We start from the raw sequence: 25,030 nt of genomic DNA on the forward strand, positions 1-25,030 counted from the left end.
CTGAAGACATCTGAAAGAATGCAAGAAAAAACAAGCACTCTTTTGATTTAAGGAATTGACTTCCAAAATGAAGGGGTTACAAACTCACAGATAAAGAGAAGAAACCAGTGGCTACCAGTGGGGAGAGGGAGGTGGGGAGGGGAGAATAGGGGAGGAATTAAGAGGTACAAACTGTGATGTATAAGATAAGCTATAAGGAAGGATATATTGTACAACGCGGGGAAGACAGCCAGCATTTTATAGTAACTAAGTGGAGTCTAACCTTTAAAAATTGTGAATCACTATACTGTATAGCTGCAACTTATCTACTATTGTACATCAACTATACTTCAAAAAAATGAAAAGGTTATAAAAGATCTTCAAAATGGAAGTTTCTATCTATCCCCTGAGAGCTCAAAGAAGCACTGTGTTCTCTTTTCATGGAAAAACCCCATATCTCAGAAGACAGACACTAAGAACCCTGGTCCCTTCTGAGGACAGAGCAACCACCTACAATGAGGAAAGTATGTGTATAATGCTATTAGCAGTCCTTTTAGTTTAGGACTCATGTTTGCCTGGATGTTGTTGTTTCTAATGGACTTTATTTTTAAGAAAATTTTAGGTTCACGGAAAAATTGAGCGAAAAGTAGAGAGCTTCCATATACCTGCTATCCCCCCATAGCCTCCCCAATTCTTAACATCCCCCACAAAGGAGCACATTTGTGACAATCCATGAACCTTCATGAACCCATTATTATCACCCAAAGTTCGTAGCTGAAATCAAAGTTCACTCTTGGAGTTGCACATTCTGTGGATTTGGGCACACATGGGCTTCTCAGGTGGCGCTAGTGGTAAAGAACCCGCCTGCCAGCGCAGGAGACTTAAGAGACTCTGGTTCGATCCCTGGGTCAGGAAGATCCCCTGGAGGAGGGGATGGCAACCCCCTCCAGTATTGCTGCCCGGAGAATCCCACAGACAGAGGAGCCTGGCAGGCAACAGTCCATGGGGTCACAAAGAGTCATACACAATTGAAGCAACTTAGCATGCATGCATAATGACATGTATCCATCATTATAGTATAATACAGGCTTCCCCGGTGGCTCAGTGGTAAAGAATCCATTTGTGATGCAGAAAATGCAGGAGATCTGGTTCGATCCCTGGGTTAGGAAGATCTGCTGGAGGAGGGCATGGCTACCCACTCCAGTACTCTTGCTTGGAGAATCTCATGGACAGAGGAGCCTGGCGGGTTACAGTCCATGGAGTCACAAAGAGCCAGACACAACTGAAGTGACTGAGCACGCATGAAGTACCGTACAGAATAGTTTCACTGCTCTAAAAATCCTCTGTGCTCTTCCTCTCCATCACCCTGCCTCCTCTAATGCTTGTATCTTTTAAATATCAATAAACATTCTTATTTTGCAATAATTTTAGATTTTCAGACAAGTTGCAAAGATGTTACATAGAGTTCCTGTACACCCCTCAGCCAGTTTCACTCATTGGAAACAACTTACATTTTCACAGTACACTTGTCAAAACCAAGACATTTAACTAAGCTCCAGACTTTATTTGATTTCATCAGTATTTTTTGCTACTATCCTTTATAGTTCACAGATCCAACTCAAGAGTACCATATTGCATTTAGTTGTCATGTCTTTCTGGTCTCCTCTGGTCTGTGACTCGGGGGCTATGACCCTGAGAGTCCTAAAAATGCTGATCAAATACCCTATAGAATATCACATAACCTGGATTTGCCTGTTTTTTTTATAATTAGCCTGAGGTTCTGGGATTTTTGAACAAACACACAAGTATGAATTAATCTTCTTATTACATCCAATTAAAGGGTGCAGGACATCCACGTGGCATCATATCACATGATGCAACTTTTATTGTTTTATTATTTATTGTTTATTAGCATTTGACAGGTTTCTCCACTGTAAAGGTACTCTTATTCCCTTGCCCTGTGCTACTCTTTGCAAAGAATCACCGAGTGTAACACCCTGTCAATGGTGGGGGAGGTGGGAGAGGAGCGTGTGGCAATTAAACTTTAACTCTTGAAGGGGGGCCATCTACTCATAATATCTGGAACTCTCCTTTATTGTTTGCTCTTTCGATGTATATGTTCCCTTCTGGCTTGTAGTTTTGTCTTCGCTGTATGCCAGCCATGTTGGCTCATACCAGCTTGGGAGAGCCTATTGTTACATTTTCAGGAATTTCACAAGCTGGTTGACATACCAGTCTGCAGTCAATGTGCTGGGAATATTTACACCACAGACATTGGCAAACAGTACAAATCAAGAACTGCCCCACCCCAGAACTGGTTGTTAAACACTTACCGGCAGCCTCCTGTATCGTCTGTGTGACAAATAAACATAAAATGCACCCCCACAAATGCAAAAAGACAACAGTGATTAGATATTATTACGGGCCCTTTATTTGCTGTTTGAAACAGAAAGAGGAGTGGGAAGGCGTCCTCATCTGCCCTCCCCCTCCTGCATCAGACGCCACCCCACTGTGTCCAGACAGGCCCAGCTGTACATCCCGGAGACCCATCTGCTGTTTGCCTCCATCAATGCATAAAATACACCACTCTTCAGGCTCCCAGCTGAGGAGTTATTAATACTTATATTTTTACATATTGTCCTGAATGCACACATGAAGTTTCTGGTAAACGCAATCTTATTCTTTACTTACAACAATAATTGCACCCATTCCTTATGTCCCCTTTCTTCCCCCTTCTAGGGTGATGCAATGTGAGCCTCACAGGCACAAAGGGAGGTGCTCAACCACAGGGGAGGGACTCTGAAAATATATATCTGGGAGTGCATATGCATATTGTCCCCTGTGCTCCAAAGAGAGGGAGAAAAACCTCATTTCTTTAAGGTATATGTTTTCCTTTGGGGGAAACAAGGAGAAAGTTCCAGAAACTTTACACTTTGGAATTTAAATAACTATCTCGAGGGTATAGAGAAGACAAACTGAAGTTTATAACTGTGAGTCTTATCCCCCTTTGAGATGTACACACATGGAGAGATAAGCCTCCTAAGGTCTCTGGGTTTTTCAATCAGTCTTAACTTCTCAGGTTGGTCCTTCAATCCAAGTCCTAGATTTCTTTGCTCAGAAATCCCTAACTAGTAAAAACTTAAAAGTATTTTCTCTACTGGCTCACACCATCATCTAGGAGAAGGAAGAGACAGTACAGATTCTGAAGTTTTACTCAACAGGGACTAAAAGAAAGACAGAACTCTTTGGCTGAGCTCAGTCTCTGGACTTTTGCATTTTCTTTTGTTATTATCCAAAGCACCAGCATTATAGCTTCACCAAAAGAGGCAGCCCCGATTTATTGAAATCTGAAGATGAACACCTGTGGCCCTGGTGGTAAAGAGCCTGCTTGCCAATGCAGGAGACTTTAGAGACAGAGGTTCGGTCCTTAGGTCAGGAAGATGCCCTGGAGGAGGGCATGGCAACCTGCTCCAGTTTTCTTGCCTGGAGAATCCCATGGACAGAGGATCCTGGTGGGCTACAGTCCACGGGGTCGCAAAGAGTCAGACACAATTGAGCATGCACACCACGCATACTGTGTACTTCTTTGTCTTCAGTCTTGGATCCAAGCCACTGACCATAGAGAGTAAAGTTCCAATCAGTTCTCTGTTACACAATCACATCCCCAAGAGGTTGACTGTAGGAAAGATGTCAAACCCCACAGTCGAATCCCACAATTCCCATGTTTAATAGGATGACTGTGATGTTGCAGGTGCTGTTGCTGTTCTGTTCAGTTGCTCAGTCATGTCTAACTCTTTGTGACCAAAAGGACTGCAGCACGTCAGGCCTCCCTGTCCTTCTCTATCTCCCAGAGTTTGCTCAAACTCATGTCCATTGAGTCAGCGATGCTATCTAACCATCTCGTCCTCTGTTGCCTCCTTCTCCTCCTCCTCTCAATCTTTGCCAGCATTAGGGTCTTTTCCAATGAGTCTGCTCTAGAGTGACATCACAGGTACTCAATAACTCTTGAATGAATGAATCAATGGAAACAGTGACAGATACTTTATTTTGGGGGGCTCCAAAATCACTGCAGATGATGACTGGAGCCATGAAATTAAAAGACGCTTGCTCCTTGGAATAAAAGCTATGACCAACCTAAACAGTTATGAAAAAGCAGAGACATTACTTTGCCAACAAAGGTCCGTCTAGGCAAAGCTATGGTTTTTCCAGTAGTCGTATATGGATGTGAAAGTTGGACTATAAAGAAAGCTGAGCACCGAAGTATTGATGCTTGTGAACTGTGGTGTAAGAGAAGACTCTTGAGAGTCCCTTGGACTACAAGGAGATCCAACCAGTCCATCCTAAGGGAAATCAGTCCTGAATATTCATCGGAAGAACTGATGCTGAAGCTGAAACTCCAATACTTTGGCCACCTGATGTGAAGAGCCAAGTCATTAGAAAAGACCCTACTGCTGGCAAAGATTGAAGGCTGGAGAAGGAGGAGATGACAGAGGATGAGATGGTTGGATGGCATCACCTACTGGATGGACATGAGTTTGAACAAGTGCCGGGAATTGGTGATGGACAGGGAAGCCTGGCATGCTGTAGTCCATGGGGTCGCAAAGAGTCGGACAAGACTGAGCAACTGAACTGAACTGAATGAATCAATTAATTAGTCAATCAATCAATCAATTTGATTCTATGTTTGGAACCAAATTAAAGACTGGATTCTGTCTTTTCCTTACATTGGTACTTAATGGTTTTGTAAGGAGTCATTAGTCACCTCTCATCTAGCATTGATAATAAAGAAAAAAAAAAACAGGCACCCATTAAATACTGGGTAGGGATTATGGTTTTAAATCCTTCAACAGCCCTGTTAAGTACTATTTTCCTTGTTTTGTAAATGAGGAAATTGAGGCTCAGATACTTTAGTAAAATGACCAAAAACTCTCAGGATACATCTGGTTAGTATCCAAGATTTCTCTCTTTATGTTTCCTGACTGAGAACATGCAGGTTTTAGCTTTTGACTCTTTAAAGTAGCAATGGCATCTGGATGTGGTATCACAGGACAACATTTAGGTGGTAGTTTTTGCCTGGAGCATCATATCAAGGTCAGTGCTGTGATCCCAGTCCAATCGATGGATTATGTCTGCTGTGCCTACCTAAGGGGAAAGCGGCGGACACACGTACCAGCCCTGATCCAGGCAACTGTCAATACTTTCTCCAGCCAAATTAGAAACGGGGGAAGTTTGTCTTTTGTCTCTGCAGTGTCCCTCCTTCTGCCTCCTCTTTCCTTCCTCTTCCTTAGACTGGGTGTCCAGGCTTCCCCTCACTCTGGCTTTGATCACTGTCACTTGTCTGTAATGAGTCTCCCCACGCGTGTTTGCACTTCGTCTTCAGATTCTCGGGCTGCTGTATTGAGGGCGACGTGTGCCTGACCTAGAATCACAGGGCCTTCCCTCCTCCCTCTAGCTGCCTGTGTGATGCTGTAAAACTGACTTAATTTTCCTCAGATGATCATAACTCCTGCCAGACCTACTTCTAGCCTTGCCTTGAGAATTAAACAAATTTAATTAATTAAAAGAGGATATAAAGTCTTACCATCGGGATGTGACAGCAGTGGTCTGCTGTGGAAGGAAGTTCCAGGCCTGGGAGAAAGTTTCAGACTTGCTGGAGGAGAGAGTCTCCCTGACAAGTCCAGTTTTTCAGACCCTCTGCCACTATCCCGTGCGGGCTTTGGCTAGTAAACAGCTCTGGGCTTGCGGGCTCAGTCGTGTGAGACTCTCTGCGATCCCATGGACCGTAGCCCACCAGACTCCTCTGTCCGTGGAATTTTTCAGGCAAGAATACTGGAACAGGTTGCCTTTTCTTACTCCAGGGGATCTTCCCCACTCAGGGATCGAACATGTGTCTCCTGCGTCTCCTGCATTGGCAGGAGTATTCTTTACCACTAAGCCACCCAGAAAGGCCCATCCTGTGTGGGCAGCATCGAGCAGTTAAATCACAGTGGCTAAGATGGTGGATCGGAATTTCAGCTCTACCACACACAGCTATCTGACTCTGGGCAGCCTGTGTCTGTCTTTCCGTTTCTAAAAAGTGGAATAATGATGATTTCTACCCCATAGGGTTGTTATGAGGATTAAACGATATCCAATATGAAATAGCTGATGTTAAATGCTTTATAAATGTTAGTTACTATTTTCTACCTAAGCTGCCTCTCTTCTCTACTTCTAACAATCTTCACCTTGGTTTGGAAAACTTGTTTCTAACCAGAAAGAACTTCATGAGGGGTAGACACCTTGGAGAGGTGGACACTCCCATGCCAGGTGCTTCTTGGGTCTAAACCAGGCGCTAGACCTGCTCTCATGGTCCCTTCGTGGAAAACCTCATGACGATAACTCTACGGCTATGGAATGAATGGCTACTGGATTTGTCTTGTCTATTAATTTCCCCATAAAGCATTGCCATGAATTGTTAGGGCAGTTTGGCCAGGATCAGTGAGTGAGTGAAAGCGTACACTTTGGAAGTCAGCGCTTGTGAGTTTGAATGGCTATGTGACATTGCATAAGTTACTCTGTCTCTCTGGTACACTCTGGAAGACACTGACTTTTAGCCAACCTAGTATTTATTTTCATCTCCTGTCTCTTTTTACATCTTCCACTGCAATGGCTGAAAAGCCATTTCCTAGCTTCCCTTGCAACTTGATGAAGCCACATGAGAATGTTCTGGCATGTAAATAGAAGTCTTCTGGGGCTTCCAGAAAATATTCTACTCTTCCAATAAAAAAAACAATTAACCTAGCACCCCCTTTCTTCTCCTTCCTCTTGCCTTGAATGCAGTCAAGATGGCTGAAACTGTGGCAGCCATCTTGTAGTCATGAGGAAAAGCCAAAAGAATTGCACAAATGCCAACCCTGACACTGTTGAACTCCTGACTCAATACCAAACTTACAATAGAAAAGCAGTCCCCCGTTAGTTTTATCAACCATAGGTAGTTCTTCAGAATTACTTAGTGGGTTCCAGCATCCTCCTGTCGATGGTTGTTCAACAGCTAGTTGCGATTTTGGTGTTCTTGAAAAAAGTTGCCACATGTCCTTCTGCTCCACAATCTTGAACCAATTTCAAGAATTTTTAATTAAAAACAATCAATGGATATAAAACAATCAGTTCCATACCTATAAATGAGATTTCCCAATTCATAAGGATATTGAAAGAATTAAACAAGATCCTGTATGTAAACCACTATGAAGCTAAGTGAAAGTCACTCAGTCGTGTCCGACTCTTTGTGACCCCATGGACTGTACAGTCCATGGAATTCTCTAGGCCAGAATACTGGAGTGGATAGCCTTTCCCTTCTCCAAGCGATCTTCCCAACCCAGGGATTGCAACCTCCTGCATTGCAAGTGGATTCTTTACCAGCTGAGCCACAAGGGAAGCACATAGTGTTCAATAAATGTTAAACATCAGAGACAAACTCTTTGCCTTCCTTCTCACTTCTTCCCCTGTCAGTTGCATCCAAGACAGCAATTGCTTCAGCCACCAAGATTCTTCACTCTTGTTCTTTCTCAGAAATGGTTCCAACGATAGAAAGTGGTGTTGCAGAGTAGGTAAGAGTGCAGGCTTTGGGTTCAAAACCCAGGTCTGCCATTTGTGAGCTCTATGACCTTGGGCAGGTTGTTTTGCCATTTGTGAGCCTTGGTTTCCTCCTCTGTCAGATGGTATCACCCTCACAATGTGGTAAGAAATATTATGAACATAATTTGTTCATGTAGTGCCTTGCACATGGTAAGTAGTAAGTATAGTTGATGGCTGCTTAGTCTCGATAGTCTGTAAGTGCCAAGAAGGCTGGGACCGTGGCTGGCTTTTTCTCCTCTGAACTTCTGAGCCTGGGGAAGACTAGCCATCCAGTGTGCTTTGGCCCCATGAGTGAATAAATGAAACAAGATGTATTGGCAAAGTAAGTCCCCCTGCTCCCGAATCATGTTTGCTGTTGTATCTCCACGTCATTTGTTCCCAGAAAACTGTGGGAAATGAATACATATTTGTTGAATGAATTATTGGCCTTTAATCAAAATGAGTCTCCAATTACATAATGGAGAGCACTGAAAATGAGATTCAGTATAAGAAATTTCATCTTATGGGTCTTTCAGAGATAACCTAGTTCATTAATCTGGATATACTCAATCTTGATGCACCCTCCACTTGGAAATTATATGCAAATGATAAAAAATGGAAAGTGTGTTAGTTACTCAGTCATGTCCAACTCTTTGTGACCCCATGGACTATATACCCTGTCATGCTCCTCTGTCTATGGAATTCTCCAGGCAAGAATACGAGAGTGAGTAGCCATTCTCTTCTCCAGGGTATCTTCCTGACCCAGGGATCAAACCCGGGTCTCTGCATTGCAGGTGGGTTCTTTGCCATCTGAGCCACCAGGGAAGCCCAATGTAAATGCAATGCATGTATATCATTTCTTCCTTGCAATAAAAACATTCTGATGGTAAAATTGTCTTAATATGTCAAGCTACACTTTCTCCCTCCTTTGGCTTAAATGCATATCTCTGTGATACAGCCCAAATTTTTACACCTGTATTCAAAAACTTATCTTTTTACCATCTAATGACATCACTTGCTGCATTTTGTGAAGTTCTCAATCCATAGGGTCGCAAAGAGTCAGACACGGCTGAGCCACTGAGCACAGCAAACACAATCTTACCTGAAAGACTTTTTAGATTCATTATTTATTTCTTCTTTTTATTTGTTTCTCCAGGCCAGAATATTGGAGAGGGTATCCAGTTCCCTTCTCCAGGGGATCTTCCCAACTCAGGGATCAAACCCAGGTCTCCCGCATTGCAGGTGGATTCTTTATCAGCTGGGCCACCAGGGAAGCCCAATATGTACATATCCTTTTTTAGATCCTTCTAGTAGATATTTTTATATCTGAAACATTAGCAGGACAATGTATGAAGGGTGACATGACATGTCACCAACTTTATTATTCGTCAATTGAACTGAATTACTACCAATGGCTTTTAAAATATACTGTTTTTCCTAATATCTAATTTTCTACTATTACTTCTCTTGCTCTAACATAACTGATTTTTCTTTCTCTTTAACTTTCTAGAATCTAGCCTAGAATTTTTCATTGTCTTTCAATTGTTCTGAATTAAAAATAATATTAGTGGTTCTCTTGAATATTTCATGAGAATAGAAAGGAATAATTTATTTATAGTCTCCAATGTTCACATTTTGGCTGAAGAAGCAGTCTTTTTTTTATTTAGAGAAGACTGTTGTCATCATTACCCCTCTGTAATAATTCAAGATGCTTATTATTAATAGATATAAAATAAAATTAAACTTAGCACTCACTGTTCATGCCAAGAATTTTACAATAATCAATATTGTTATCACCATAACTCATACATGTATACATTTTTTAAGTTTACTAAAGCATTTTCACATTCATGATCAAGTCTGCTCAATCTTATAGCTGTGAAGTGAAAATCGTTTCACTAATTTGGAGATAAGGAAACTGAGGCTCAGAGTAGTTATCCAAGATACAACAGAAAAGAGCCAATTCTGACACCGATTCTAGAACTCACTCCAAAGTTATTCTGTAGGAATACCACGGAAACCAAAGAATGAAGGGAATTTAGAGTTTATTGATAGAGAAAAAAGCAGCAGCAAATAGACCTGGAGCTGTTTATACACATTCCACAAGATTTAGCCGGGTGCCTACTGAACCCTATGCCACCGGTGCTCACTGTGGGGATAAAATAATGAACAAGGCACAGGTGGTCTCTGCTTCCCATGAACTCACTCTCTAATGAAGAAGAGAAACAAGCGGGAATCAAGTATTGGGAAGGACCTCTGAGGTCTTTGTATGCAGTTCATACAATCTGCAGGTAAAGAAACTGAGGTCTTGAGAGGCTGAAAGACTTGTCCGAGATCACAAGGCAAGTTGTCAGAAATCCAGCACAGGAAGCTAAGGTTCCTAGTTCATTTCAGTTCACCCTGTCATGTCTCTTTGAGACCCCATGGACTGCAGCACACCAGGCTTCCCTGTCCATCATCAACTCCCGGAGCTTGCTCAAACTCATGTCCATCAAGTCAGTGATGCCATCCAACCATCTCATCCTCTGTCATCCTGTTCTCCTCCTGCCTTCAGTCTTTCTCAGCACCAGGATCTTTTCCAATGAGTCAGCTCTTTGCATCAGGTAGCCAAAGTATTGGAGTTTCAGCTTCAGCATCAGTCCTTCCAATGAATATTCAGGACTGATTCCCTTTAGGATTGACTGGTTTAATCTCCTTGCAGTCCAAGGAACTCTCAAGAGTCTTCTCCAACACCACAGTTCAAAAGCATCAATTCTTTGGTGCTCAGTTTTCTTTATGGTCCAACTCTCACATCCATACATGACTACTGGGAAAACCATAGCTTTGACTAGATGGATCTTTGTGTTTATGAGACACCACCATTTTTTCTTGCAGGAATCACCTCTCTTGTCTGAAACACTATATCCAGAAGTGTTTTGCAAACTGTTAAAGTGCCGTACATAGATAAGGAATCTGGTTGTTATTGTTGTGTTGTTATCTTGTGAACTCCCTGAAAAAACAAAAACAAGAAACAGCATTACGAATAATGAATACAAGCAATGCCTTGACTCTTGAGTGCTTAGGGAAGGAACCTTTCTTGACGTGTAGTGGGGGCTGCTAATTTTCCCACTGGACTCATCTTACAAAACCAAAATTCTCTTCCTGTTAAAAATGCCCCATTGCCCTTCCTTCCAGCTCCCAGCAACCTCCATTCTATTTTCTATTTCTATGATTTTGACTATCCTAAGTAACTCATGTAAGTGGAGTCGCACAGTACTTTTTTCTTTTTGTGACTGACAATTCGTTTAGCATAATGTCCTCAATGTTCCTCAATGCTGTAGACCTACCTACAGGTTAGGTAGGTCAGAATGACCTGCCTTTTCAAGGCTGAATAATATTCCACTGTGTGTGTATTCACTATGTTTCATTTATCCATTCACTCATCCGTGGACACTGGGGTTACTTTCACCTTTGGGCTATTATAATGGGGCTGTTAGAAATATGAGTGTGCAAAGGGCTTTATGATTTGTGAATGTGGACTGTTCAAGGTATTATGAAATCATTTGTTTTTCCTGGTTGCCATGTGAGGTGGGGTGGCAAACTGCTAGTCATGCCCCAGTATCCATCCTCACTCCTTCCTTAGTACCAGAGCCCTCTCTAGTTTTAAGTGAGCATGTGGACAACCAAAGTGAACATGAAAATGTCCCACTTACCTTGCAGCCACATGGGGCTACCTAAGTAAGTTTTCTTCAATGAGCATGAACAGAAGTGATTGTGCAGCTTACAGATAGGCTGTTAAAAGCTAGGGGCACACCCTCACCTTCCCTTTTTCCTTCTCCTACAGGCAGGAACATAGATGTGGTGGTGATCTGCCCTGGATCTTGTGGACAAGGGTACCCACACACAGGGATGGGGAGCAGCAGGGAGCCTGAGTCACTGACTTTGGCCGTTCTGTGAAGGGCATAGCATCCCTATATCTTACATAAAGCACAGTCTTGGGAATTTCTGTGAAGGTTTTCAGTGTGCGTGCTCAGTCGTGTCTGACTCTTTGCAACCCCATGGACTGCAGCCCTCCAGGCTCCTCTGTCCATGGAATTTTCCAGGCAAGAATACTGCAGTGAGTTGCCATTTCCTCTTCCAGGGGATCTTCCTGACCCAGGGATCGAACCTGAGTCTCTTGTGTCTCCTGCATTGGCTGGCAGACTCTTAACCACTGGGCCACCTGGGAAGCCCAAGGAGTCTACTGTGTATCCCAGCTAATACCAATAGGTTACTGTTACAGCTGTTTCACGGGTAAGGGAACCAGTGCTCAAGCAGAATGACTTCTGTGCAATCACAGCCGAGAATGGACCAGAGCTGCCTGGCTCCTCACCTGCTTTCTTTCCCCTATACCATCCTGTCCCAGAAAAACTTTAGGTGATGTGTACGCATCTGGGGATGTGCTTGTATGTGTGTACATCAGTTGAGACTTTTTGTTGAATTAATTTCTAAAAAATGTAAAACACTAGATATTAAATAATATTTATTTGGCTGCATAAGGTCTTTAGTTGCAGCATGCTGGATCTTCTTTGCACCATGTGGGATATTTCAGTGCAGCGCTTGGACTCTCTAGCTGCGGTCTGTGAGCTCAGTAGTTGCAGCACGAAGCACTTGGACTCTCTAGCTGTGGCCTGTGAGCTCAGTAGTTGCAGCACGAAGACTCAGTAGTTGTGATGCGGCTGCTTAGTTTCTCCACCAAGTGTGGAATCTTAGTTCTCTGACCAGGAATTAAACCTGTGTCTTCCGCATTGCAAGGCAGATTCTTTACCACTGGACCTCCAGAATGAATGAATGAATGAAATCTCTTAGTCATATCCCGACTCTTTTCGACCCCATGGATTGCAGCCTACCAGGCTTCTCCATCCACGGCATTTTCCAGGCAAGAGTATCGGAGTGGGTTGCCATTTCCTTCTCCAGGGGATCTTCCCAACCCAGGAATCGAACTCAGGTCTCCCACACTGCGGGCAGATGCTTTACCCTCTGAGCAACCAGGGAAGCTAATTGTTAGGGACCTCCAGGGAAGTCCCTAAATAATATTTTGATTGCATCCAGGGCACTTGTGGTTCAAAGACATTTTTAAATACAGTCCTTTTGTAAGGTGAAATCTAAGTCCCAGTTTTGTTTGGTTTTATTAAGCAAACTCAGATTCTCCTATGCTACATTCGGTTAGAGCAAACTACACACACAAACACACACACAGACACACGCACACACACCCAGATACATATGTCTCAATTGTCTTGATAGCCTGTCATATTTGCTTTCAGGCTCCGTTGATAATAATGGAGGAGGGAGAGAGAGTAGAGAAGACAAGATGCATAATTTGCACTACTGAATTTTTCTATTCTTTTCACTTTAATTTTTATTTATTTATTTTTTTATTTTGTTAAATTTTTTCCTTTTGACAACGTTTTGTTGGTTTCTGCCGTAAAGCAATGCAAATCAGCCGTTGTTGTACACACATCCCTTTCCTAGGCTCCCTTCTGTCCCTCCAGGTAATCACAGAGCACCAAACTGCACTACTGAATTCTTAAACAAAAGCTCCCCAGACCAATCACATTTGCAACTTAAGTTGTTTTTCTGTTGCATCAGTGGTTTAGAAAGTAAAACACATTTGAGGGAAGACAGGGGAGCAGACTGAAACATTGGTTTCGAACCTCAAATGACCATGAGTTTAGTGGAAGTATATTACTATACTTGCTTAATTCTGCCATCTGGCAAGGTTTTCCACGCGATTAATGAGAGACCATCGTACAACATTACCAGAAGGGAAACAATCTCACTCGCCAATATAGCTAAACCGTAATTACTATGCAAATGATTTCAGTAATGTAATAGAAAGGAATCTCTGGTCATTACAGGGCAGACAATTCACAATGCTAATTGGGGTTAGTCTGTTTTCTGAAAGTAAATAATATTAACAGTCAAATAAATCCAAACTAATATTAAGTTTGATTTTGCTTGTAATCAAGGAGAATGGCCTGCTTCTGAAATTACATTTCTATTCAGAAGATAAACTATACTTGCTGCAATCTCTAGTAAAAGTACAGTGAGTTGGGATTGAAAATACTGGGGAACAAAATCATATGAAGATGAGATTTAGGACTTGAGAAAAATGGTCCTTAGTCGAAAGTTTTCAGGCCAGAAGACAGACATGGAAATGTTATTGTTTAGTCACTAAGTTGTGTCAAATTCTTTTGCGACCCCATGGACTGTAGCGCGCCAGGCTCCTCTGTCCATGGGATTTCCCAGGCAGGAATACTGGAGTGTGTTGCTATTTCCTCCCCCAGGGGATCTTCCCAACCTTGGGACAGAACCCGCGTCTCCTGCATTGCGAGAGGATTCTTTACCACTGAGCCACCAGGGAGGCCCCAGATGTGGAAATATACAAGCTTCAATTCTCAGAGTTGCTTACATATACTTGGGGCCAGAGGCGATGTCTCAGAACGTGAAGAAAAAAGGACAAAGAGGAAGAACACTGCTGCTAAGTCATCCTCTTAGATCTTTTATTTTCTCCCCAGTCTCCCTCCTGTTACCCAAGTTCAAGTCTTACATCACCACTTACTTGTTCTATGATAACCATTTTCAGATCTGTCTCTTCCTCGATTCGTCCTCTGCCCATTCTCACTTACCCTTGCCCATCTCATGCTCTGGAAGGGCAGAAGTCCCTTTTTCCCACAACTAAAGCCCCACACTTTCTACCTCGGGTGGAGGTATCCAAAGGCTCTCTCCATCACAATCTTTCTCTCCCCATCCTGTACACCCACTGGGACACGGAACCTGAGCTTGGACAATGGGCTCCTTTTCCCGCTGGAGCTCATGGCAATGGAGCCCATCCTTCCAGCTCCAGGGCCCTGTTGCTTGCACTCCACCACACACAGGGCTTCTGTTTGTGGCTCCTCCCATTCTGTTTTTAGCCCAGATCCTCCAGCCTCCCTCTCACTCCCTGATCCACACAACGTCCCTCTAACAAATTCTCCTTTTTTTATGATCTTAGCCAAAAAAAGAACCCTAACAGATACACTTATCCTAAGAAACTTAAGTCAGATCATCAGAGCATCTAGTGGGGCTCTGGGGCAGGAAGAAGGCAATGATTAGACAGTAAATTAGGGCTGTTTCTTAAGGCTGCTTGTGGTCAGCTTAAATTCAGAAATATCCTGTGAGCAGATGACATCATCAAAAGCAGTAGAGGTCGTGGTTAGGAGCCAACCTCCAAACTCAGACCGCGTTGGTTTGAACCTCAGTTCCTTCACTTCAGAGTGGCATGACCTTGGGCAAATTGCTTACAAGTAAAATGCAAGGTGCAGGAATCCATTCCTCCCAGGGTTGTTGGGAAAATGAATGAGTTATACGTGTGGAATGCATAGAGCAGAGCCTGATGCCAGCAAGCATGGTAAGCATGTAAATGTGATTATTAAGGTTTCTGAAAAACAGCTTATGTGGGTAGGCAAATAAGATTTGAAAAAAAAGATTCAATACACTGACTTGACATCTATGTACAGGGAGTTAGGTAGCATCCAAAGTCATCCCCCTGGGGCCATAAATATTCTCATGATATTGCCATGATTCAAGCTTGGGATTTTTTCCTGCAGAATTTCTCCTTTAAAGCCTTCCATAGATAACAGCCTTAGACTGCAAGGAGATCCAACCAGTCAATCCTAAAGGAAATCAACCCTGAATATTCACCAGAAAGACTGAGGCTGAAGTTCCAATATTTTGGTCACCTGATGAGAAGAGCCAATTCTTTGGAAAAGACCCTGATGCTGGGAAAGATTGAAGGCAAAAGGAGAAGGGGGTGGCAAGAGATGAGATGGTTAGATAGCATCACCCACACAGTGGATATTAATCTGACCAAACTCCAGGCGATGGGGAAAGACTAGTGTGCTTCAGTCCATGGGGTTGCAAAATCAGACACAACTTAGAGGCTGAACAACAAGGACAACGTACATAGACAGGTTTGATTGCCTTTGTGCCACTTAGAAAGGGATCAGTTCTTAAATAACAAAAGATAGTAACGGTGAGAGTATCCAGTCCATGCCTGACCACTCTCCCCAGTGGTCACTCATGCCCTGCCAAAAATGTAAATTGCAGAAGTGAGGAATTATGAATCTTTGTTCTCACAGGTGCCTCTGGTTCATGAAAGCAAGTCCTGGGAAACAAGCAGGTGCTTGCCTGACAGCAGAGTACCCAGTCCATGATCCCAAAACTCCCTGTGGTCCCTGATGGCCTTCTTAGATGGTTTCTAAGGCATTTGTGTCCCAGGAGATGTCCCTGCCCCTCCCCGTTGTTTCACTTCTCCCAGAAGACTTTGATCGGCCCCTGTGTCCCCTGCTTCATCTCCCGGTCCTTCCCCCAGGCTGCGGTGGGATTACTCCCCAGCCCTGTCTGGAGCACTCGTAGGCTTTCCATGGGGAGCCAACCTGATGCACCTTAGTTTGAATGACTTCCCAGGAGCCAGAGCCACCGTGCATTTGAGAGTCTACCAGGGCCTTACTTAGTCCAACCCTCTATACATTTCTGCATTTGAAGGCAGTGGGACATCTTGTACTCTGAATGAGATACTTGAGTTTCCAGCTGCCTGGAAGTCATTGGAAAAGACCCTGATGCTGGGAAAGACTGAAGGCGGGAGGAGAAGGGGACCACAGAGGGTGAAATGGTTGAATAGCATCATTGACTCAATGGATATGAGTTTGAGCAAACTCCAGGAAATAGTTAAGGACAGGGAAGCCTGGTGTGCTACAATCCATGGGGTCAGAGAGTCAGACACAACTTAGTGACTGAACAACAATAAGAGCAGGACGTCAAAAAGTCTATGGATCTCAGTCCGAGACTCCAGCATACACTGTGTTTTGCATCCATCTTCCTGCTAGGGATGTCTTGCTTGAGCTGAGGTGGTGGTGGATAGAATCAAGGCACAGGCATATTTCAAGGCAGATCTGAGACACCAGGGCTTGCCAGGTGGCCCTAGTGGTAAAGAACCTGCCTGCCAATGCAGGAGATGCAAGAGACTTGGGTTCAATCCCTCGGTTGGGAAGATCCCCTGGAACAGGAAATGACACCCCACTCCTGTATTCTTGCCTGGAAAATTCCATGGACAGAGGAACCTGGTGGGCTACAGTCCATGGGATCCCAAAGAGTCGGACATGCCTGAGCGCACACACACTGAGAGAAACAGTGGCCGGTGAACAGAGGCTGTCCTTGCCCGGTCGTGTTCTGAGCCCAGAAGGTGGTCAGGTTACCAAGTCCTGTTGTGGACACAGTGGTGGTGTCCTTCCTTCCCCAGAAGTCCCTAATCTTAGGTGGGCTTCTGACTCACCAGCAATGCAGTCCTTAAAGACTTTTTCACCCAACTTGTCAGGTTCTTAGATAAAAGTTCATTTGCTTCCTTACAGCTTTAGAGGTAACTTTCCTCTAATGCCAGCCGGTGCTGTGGGTTCCAAATACAGCACACTAAGTGACAAGTCAAGGCTATGGTTTGTCCAGGGGTCATGTATGCATGTGAGAGCTGGACCATAAGGAAAGCTGAGCGCCGAAGAATTGATGCTTTTGAACTGTGGTGTGGGAGAAGACTCTTGAGAGTCCCTTGGACTGCAAGGGGATCCAACCAGTCCATCCTAAAGGGAATCAATCCTGAATGTTCATTAGAAGGACTGGTGCTGAAGCTGAAACTCCAATACTTTGGCCACCTGATGCAAAGAACTGATTCATTGGGAAAGACCCTGATGCTGGGAAAGATTGAAGGCAGGAGGAGAAGGGGATGACACAGGATGAAATGGTTGGATGGTATCACCGACTCGATGGACGTGAGTTTGAGTAAGCTCCGGGAGTTGGTGATGGAGAGGAAAGCCTGGCGTGCTGCAGTCCATGGGATCACATGGAGTCGGACATGACTGAGCGACTGAACTAACTAAAGTAACGAGAAGTTTGGGAACAAGGGATAGTGACACCCCTCAGCAGAGCCAGGGATGCTTAGAAACAGGGCTACCACAGTGCTCATGACAAGTTTCAGGAGAGAAACCTCTGGTGCATGGGAGTGGTCACTGAAATCAAGGCAGACATGCATGGAGGAGGCCGTTTGACAAGGGGGTTCTGGATTACAGCCTCCCCTAATCACAAGGCTTTGGAGAGACTTGGCAGCACTTACTAGGCTGTGCCCAGTGGGTTTCCATGGTGACAGGTTGGCACAGGTCTTCCTACATGATTATGGCACAGAGCACCTCATACCTTGCCAGCAAAAGGTGCCAAGTAGTCAACATTCTGAGTTCTCAGTACTGTCAGGTGACAGGATAATGACCTCTCTCCTTAAAATGCTTACTGAGGAGGGTTGTTTCAACAGAATGAAACCACCATCCCACGCCACACGCCAATAGGGATGGGGCAGAGGTCAAATTTTAACTATTTTCCTAGTAGCTCAGTGGTCAAGAATCTGCCTGCCAAAGCAAGAGATTTAACTTTGATCCCTGGGTCAGGAAGCTCCCATGAAGAAGGAAGTGGTAACTCACTCCAGTATTCTTGCCTGGAGAATTCCATGGACAGAGGAACCTGGCGGGCTATAGGGCATAGGGTCACAAATAATTGGACACGACTCAGCAACTAAACAACAACAACAAAAGAGATTAATTTAGGGCTTGAGTGGGAGGAAATTGAGACATTGTAAGATACTAACCTGGCCTCCCTCCTTCTGAAGACAGGCACAAAGTCTCCAATTCACCATTTTGGCTCTAGTACCCAGGACATTTTGGCTCTCATCCAATGACGTTGTTGCTCTTCAGTCCCTACGTCTTGTCCAACTCTTTGTGACCCCATGGACTGCGGCATGCCAGTCTCCTCTGTCCTTCACTATCTCCCAAAGTTTGCTCAAATTCATGTCCATTGAGTCGGTGATGCCATCCAACCATCTCATCCTCTGTCATTCCCCTTCTCCTCCTGCCTTCAATCTTTCCCAGCATCAGGGTCTTTTCCAATGAGTTGATTCTTCCCATCAGGTGGCCAGAGTATTGAAGCTTCAGCTTCAGCATCAGTCCTTCCGATGAATATTCAGGGCTGATTTCCTTTAGGATGGACTGGTTGGATCTCCTTGCAGACAAAGGGACTCATCCAATAGGAGCTGGATAAATGCTTGCTTAGGAAGCGTTCTAAAAATGTCTTCAGTGGGAGAGTATAGGAGACAGAAAGATGTTTTTCCTTCAGTCACACTCTGCCCACTTTTGAGGAACACAGCCGCAATCATGATCCTCCTTCCTTCTTATTTTCCTTCCATAATTTTTTTCTAATCTATTCACAGAGATAATATATATAGCTAAAAATTAACCAAAATAGAAAAGGATTAGATGTTTAGTGACCTCCACTCAAAAGAAACCTTGTCAAGTTCAGAGTTGAGCAGCAACATGTGGCCACGACGATCTTTTATCTACTCTCAGTGTATCTAATCTAAAAAGGCCCATGTCCAACAAGACTCATTCCAAGCTTTTCCGTATGCCTGCTTATTTATCCCTCAAGTAAAATCTGTCCCTATCTGAATCACCAAATCCCCAATGCGAGGGATACAGGTTCGATCCCTAGTCCAGGAGGAGCCCACACACCACAGAGCAGCTAGCGGAGCTCACGAGCTTAGAGCCAGTGCTCTAATTATTACCAGTAGTAATTAGTGTTGGACACGACTGAGCGACTGAACTGAACTTAACTGACACTTTCTCACCATTAGCAGAAATATACGCATCTCTCCTTAAAATTCTCTCAGTGTTTAGAAGGTGTTTTGAAAACCATGCCGTTAGGTGCAGATGAGTTCAGAACTGTTCGAGTTTCCTGGGGGGTTGTTTATGGCTTCGATCGTCTTTATCTCTACCGTTGATTTTACTGCTATGAAAAAGCTAGTACTAATTATTAACACAGCCAGTAATAATTAGATAGTTTTTGTTGTTCAGTCACTCAGCCGTGTCTGACTCTTTGTGACCCCACCGACTGCAGCAGGCCAGGCTCCTCTGCCCTTCACTGTCTCCCAGAATTTGCTCAGATTCATGTCCATTGAGTTGGTGATGCCATCCAACCATCTCATCCTCTGCCACCACCTTCTCCTCCTGCCTTCAATCTTTCCCAGCATCAGGGTCTTTTACAATGAGTCGGCTCTTTGCCTCAGGTGGCCAAAGAATTCGGGCTTCAGCTTCAGCATCAGTCCTTCCAGTGAATGCTCAGGGTTGATCTCTTTCAGGATTGACTAGCTTGACCTCCTTGCTGTCCAAGGGACTCTCAAGAGTCTTATTCCACATCACAATTTGAAAGCATCAGTTCTTCGGCACTCAGCCCTCTTTATGGTCTAACTCTCAAATCTGTACGTGACTATTGGAAAAACCATAGTATACTAGTGTACTAAATATTAACATGGAATTAAACTAATATAGGCAATTAACAATTACTAGTAATAATTAGTAGAAGGAGAAGGAAATGGCACCCCATTCCAGTACTCTTGCCTGGAAAATCCCATGGGTGGAGGAGCCTGGTAGGCTGCAGACCCATGGGGTCGCACAGAGTCGGACACGACTGAAGTGACTTAGCAGTAGCAGTAGCAGTAATAATTAGGCTGAATAATAAGTAGTTATATAATTTTAATAATTAATTCCATGAAATTAATAACTGATCATGACTAGTAATAGTAATAAGAATATGTCTATAGCAGTTTTTCTTTTTCTTGGCTTATACAGAAAAAGGTATTTGAGGAGTCAAAGAGGATGGTTCAGGCTCAATCCCATCACCTCTGAATAGGAAGGGTAGCTGCTGCTGCTGCTAAGTCCCTTCAGTCGTGTCCAACTCTGTGTGACCCCATAGAGGGCAGCCCACCAGGCTCCTCTGTCCCTGGGATTCTCCAGGCAAGAATACTGGAGTGGGTCGCCATTTCCTTCTCCAGGGAAGGGTAGACGCACACCTTTCCCTTGCCCTGCATGACCTGGACAGATGCAGGGTGAGGCCCACAGGCTGGGAGAAGAAGAGTTTGCTGATAAACCCTTCTTCATTGGCTGCAGACCACCCCAGTGCTCCAGAGCTAAGGTTCCCTCTTTTGACTGGGGTCCTCCGGCCCCTCTGATGGAATGGCATCTCCTCTCCAGCTCAGCTCAGCCCCAGCGAGCTCTCTTATCATGACAAGGAACACGTCCTGGTGTCCCGACGGCCATCAAGACACTTCAGCCTCATCCCAGCACTGTCAAGAAGATGCTCTGAGACCAGAGAAAGCCACAGGGCCCATCTAGGTGACGCTTCTTCTACAAAGAGAGAAAAGTACATGTTTTTAAAGCCTGAGGTCATTTCTAGCAGAGGAGATGCCATGCATCTATGAATGAGTGCAATAGATGACCTGCTTTTCACATATTGGCAATTTCAGAAGTGAAGTACTTTGCTGAGAAATTAAACAATCCGCAGAACTGGACACAAGATAGTGGCGAGACCGGGAATGATGGGGGAAGCAGGAACATAAGAATTTACTTACTAGGGTGGAGCCTGGTGCAGCAGGAACACTTTGCTTTAAATAGACACTCAAAAGGATGGTGGCTCGTTTTCCCAGGAAATTCCCTCGTTTTTGTGAACCTCCATATCTCTAAAAACTGAAACACAATTTTGAAAACAAAGCAAGCTATACATAAGGCTAAAACATTGCAAAGATATAACATGCCTTTGAATTTTTTTCAAGCTTTTGCTTTTTTTTTTTTTGTATTAGGGTATAGCTGATTAACAATGTGGTAGTTTCAGGTAAACAGCCAAGGGACTCAGCCATACATACACATGTATCCATTCTCCCCCAAACTCCCCTCCCATCCAGGCTGCCACATAACATTAAGCAGAGTTCCATGTGCTATACAATAGGTCCTTGTTCATTATCTACTTTAAATATAGCAATGTGTACATGATCTTCCCAACCTCCCTAACTATCCCTTTCCCCTGGAAACCATAAGTTCCTTCTCTAAGTCTGTGAGTCTCTTTCTGTTTTGTAAATTCATTTGTATCACTTCTTCTTAGATTCCACCTATGAGGGATGTCATATGATATTTTTCCTTCTCTGACTTACTTCACTCCATATGACACTCTACATCCTTTCATGTTGCTGCAAATAACGTGCTTTTGAACTTCATTTTAGACCTCCAAGAATCTAACAAAGTAACTATCTCTTTTAAAAAAAGACTAACAGCATTCATATCATATAGACCCTTCTAGGGAATGGAGCCTATACCAATACTTCCATTCTAACTGTGAAAGTGAAAGTCTCTCAGTCGCATCCAACGCTGTGACCCCCAGACTCCTCCGTCCATGGGATTCTCCAGGCAAGAATACTGGAGTGGGTAGACATTCCCTTCTCCAAGGGACCTTCCTATCTCAGAGACTGAACCTGGGTCTCCAAGAATACTGGAGTGGGTTGCCATGCCCTCCTCCAGGGGATCTTCCTAACCCAGGGATCAAACCCACGTCTTTTATGTCTCCTGCATTGGTAGGCAGGTTCTTTACCACAAGCGCCACTATATAATTTGGGAGAATCACAATACTCACCAAAATTCAGATACAAAAAGCACAAAATTTGAACTCACCCACACAGCCCTTCTGCTATTTCACTAGGTGGCAGCATGAAATAACAAATAATGATATCACACAGTAGTAAGCTATAAAACTGAAAAGCTACTTTAATAACAAATGTGAGCCTCACAAAGATTTCTAAAACAACAGAAAGAACTTCAGTGCTTTTTCAGCTTAACTTGAAAGGAAATTGGATTTATTAGGGGCATTATCGTAGTCTACACATTCACACATTCCATTTCAGGTAAAAATTCTTGAGACTGAAGTATAATGGAGAAAAAGGGTGGATTCTACGAGGTATCTTTTCTTCATTAATATTTAACTAAAGGAAATAACAATTCACCTCTAAGCAAAGAATCTGCCTGCAATGCAGAAGACCTGGGTTCGATCCCTGGGTTGGGAAGATCCCCTGGAGAAGTGAAAGACTACCCACTCCAATATTCTGGCCTGGAGAATTCCATGGACTATACAGTCCACGGGGTCACAAAGAGTCAGACACGACTGAGCGACTTTCACTTTCTAAGCAAAGAGAGCCGTTGATAGATACCAACAGCCAGTTATAACGAAGCTTTTCTCAAAGTCAGATCTTGAATTTTACTTGGCAATGAATGATCTAGCAAAGAAAATCGAAATTTTAACTCTAAGAAAACCTACCAGCACAAATAAGAAATTTAAGACTGTTGGTAGCAAACTGGCATTCTACAGAGTCAGGGCATGAAGGTTTTCTTGACTTCAAGTGAATATGTCTCCGTGTGTGTGTAGAATTTCCATATTAAAATTCAAGCTGTTTCATATAAAAATCCAGATTCCTGGTTTCTCTAGAGCCCACAGATCTGCGAACAGAGTCCACATTTTCTCTTTTTTAATTTATTTTTTAATTGCAGTGTAATTGCTTTGTTTCTGCTGTACCACAATGTGAATCAACTATAAGCATATTTATACCCCCTTCATATTTTCACATGCAGCAGGAGGCTGACATCAAGTGGCAGCCACCCTCCTCAACCAACTGAGAGCCCTCCAGAATCTTCCATCTGCTCTGACCCTGGTGTCTGTTTCCTAGCTGTGTTAGTTTTCTATCGTTTTGTAACAATGACAACACAAACTTAGAGGCTTAAAACAGCCCCCATAGGGCAGCTCACATCCCTGTGGTCAGAAGACTGGGAACAGCGTGACTGCGTTTTCTGCTCACGGTCTCACAAAGTTGCTGTCTGTGTGCCAGCCAGCCTGCTTTCTCGTCCTCTTCCAGAACATGTGGTTGGGGCAGGGACTCAGTCCTGTGTGGTTGTATGCCTATGCTCCCCACTTGTCTCTTGGTTCTAAGCAGGAACAGTCTCAATTCCTTCTGGCCGCCTGCATTCCTTGCCACGTGGCCTCCTCCATATTCAAAGGCAGCAAGGGAACTCCCCACTCATGCCCCAACTCTCCCTCCAGGAGGAGTCCAGTCCCCTTTAAGGCCTCATCTGACTAGGGCTGGCCCACCCAAGTTCCTCTCCTATCCTTAAAGCCAAGTCCCCGTGTGACACAAGCTATTTGTGGGGGTGACATCACATCACAGTTACAGTCCCAGGGCTCATGCAGGCCATGCACACCAACACGAGGCAGGACTCTCAGAATCCTGTCTGCCACACTTGGCTAAATCAGTTTATCATTCATTATCAAACTTACACTGGTGGGTTTTGTTGTTGTTTTTGTTTTTTAGGATCGTATTCACACTGAGCTATTTCCATGACACATTTCAAGCAAAACTTGGGAAGATGAAAAAGTGGAAAGTCCATATTCTTTGAGAACAACAAGACAAATGTTCCTACGTGTTTCATATCAAAATAACATGGACTTTTTTTAGACTTGGGCTCCATGACTCATCTTTGCTGCCCACCTGGGAGTTTCAGTTTGTGGCCCCTGGTTTGAACCGTACGCAACATCTGTCTCCACTGAAGACATTTGTCTTTGTCTCCAACGCCTCTCATGTGACATCTGGCTCCCCAGTTCCACTGCCCCTCTGCTCTTGATTTTAGGAACTTCAATCTTCAGGGTTCCCTGAGATGAGAGACTGTGCTTTTTCTCCCAGTGCTTCTCAAATTCTCTGTGGTGAAGAAACTTCCTCCCCCAACCCATCACGCATAACTCATGACTCAATGGACATGAGTTAGCAAACTCCAGGGGATAGTGAAGGATAAAGAAGCCTGGTGTGCTGCAGTCTGTATGTTTGAAAAGAGTTGGACACAGCTACTTAGTGACTGAAGCAACAACAACTCATCGCAGACTGACTTTTTAAAAAAAATACTACAGAACTCAAATGAGTTCACCGATGATGTTCTCAGATATTGGAGCAACGTAAAAAATTGCTATGAAAAAGTGTGAAAGTTAGCTACTCAGTCTCGTCAGACTCTTTGTGAGCCCATGGATTGTAGCCACCAGGCTCCTCTGTCCATGGAATGCTTCAGGCAAGAATACTGGAGAGGGTAGCCATTCCCTTCTCCAAGGGATCTTCCCAACCCAGGAATCAAACCTGGGTCTCCCGCATTGCAGGCAGATTCTTTACCATCTGTGCCACTAAGGAAGCAAAAAAAAAAAAAAAGTTTGCTATAAAAGTTTCAAAATTTTACCTTGTTAGAGACTGTTAGCAGATTACTCACAGAGAGCTATACCACCCTTGTTACCACAAGAAGCTAATAATGACCATTCATCAAGCATGTTTTCAGTGTAAATGGAATTACATATACCTTGCATCAAATTACATATAGTGCTACAGTTATAATAGCTAGATTTTCTGCTGGAATTATTATGCCAAGTATTGGGTTGGTCAAAATATTCATTCAGATTTTGCTGCAATGTTACAGAAAACCTGAATGAACTTTTTGGCCGACTCAGCATTTTTCTAGTTCTT

General features: G+C 43.7%; 2 long non-coding RNA genes across 2 annotated transcripts; both read left to right on the forward strand.

Annotated features, from left to right (window-relative positions):
- Window positions 1-9,604: 9,604 nt before the first annotated feature.
- Window positions 9,605-23,992, forward strand: LOC145544284 (uncharacterized). Its single transcript, XR_014081324.1, has 2 exons — window positions 9,605-9,863; window positions 23,843-23,992. It is a non-coding gene; the product is annotated as an uncharacterized LOC145544284 (long non-coding RNA).
- LOC145544302 (uncharacterized) lies at window positions 11,138-11,553 on the forward strand. The gene is made up of 2 exons (XR_014081338.1): window positions 11,138-11,289; window positions 11,396-11,553. It is a non-coding gene; the product is annotated as an uncharacterized LOC145544302 (long non-coding RNA).
- Window positions 23,993-25,030: the final 1,038 nt, after the last annotated feature.

Source organism: Giraffa tippelskirchi, chromosome 1 (genome assembly GCF_054371585.1).
Source record: "Giraffa tippelskirchi isolate mGirTip1 chromosome 1, T2T-mGirTip1v1.2.pri, whole genome shotgun sequence".
In the NCBI taxonomy this organism is placed as follows: Eukaryota; Metazoa; Chordata; class Mammalia; order Artiodactyla; family Giraffidae; genus Giraffa; species Giraffa tippelskirchi.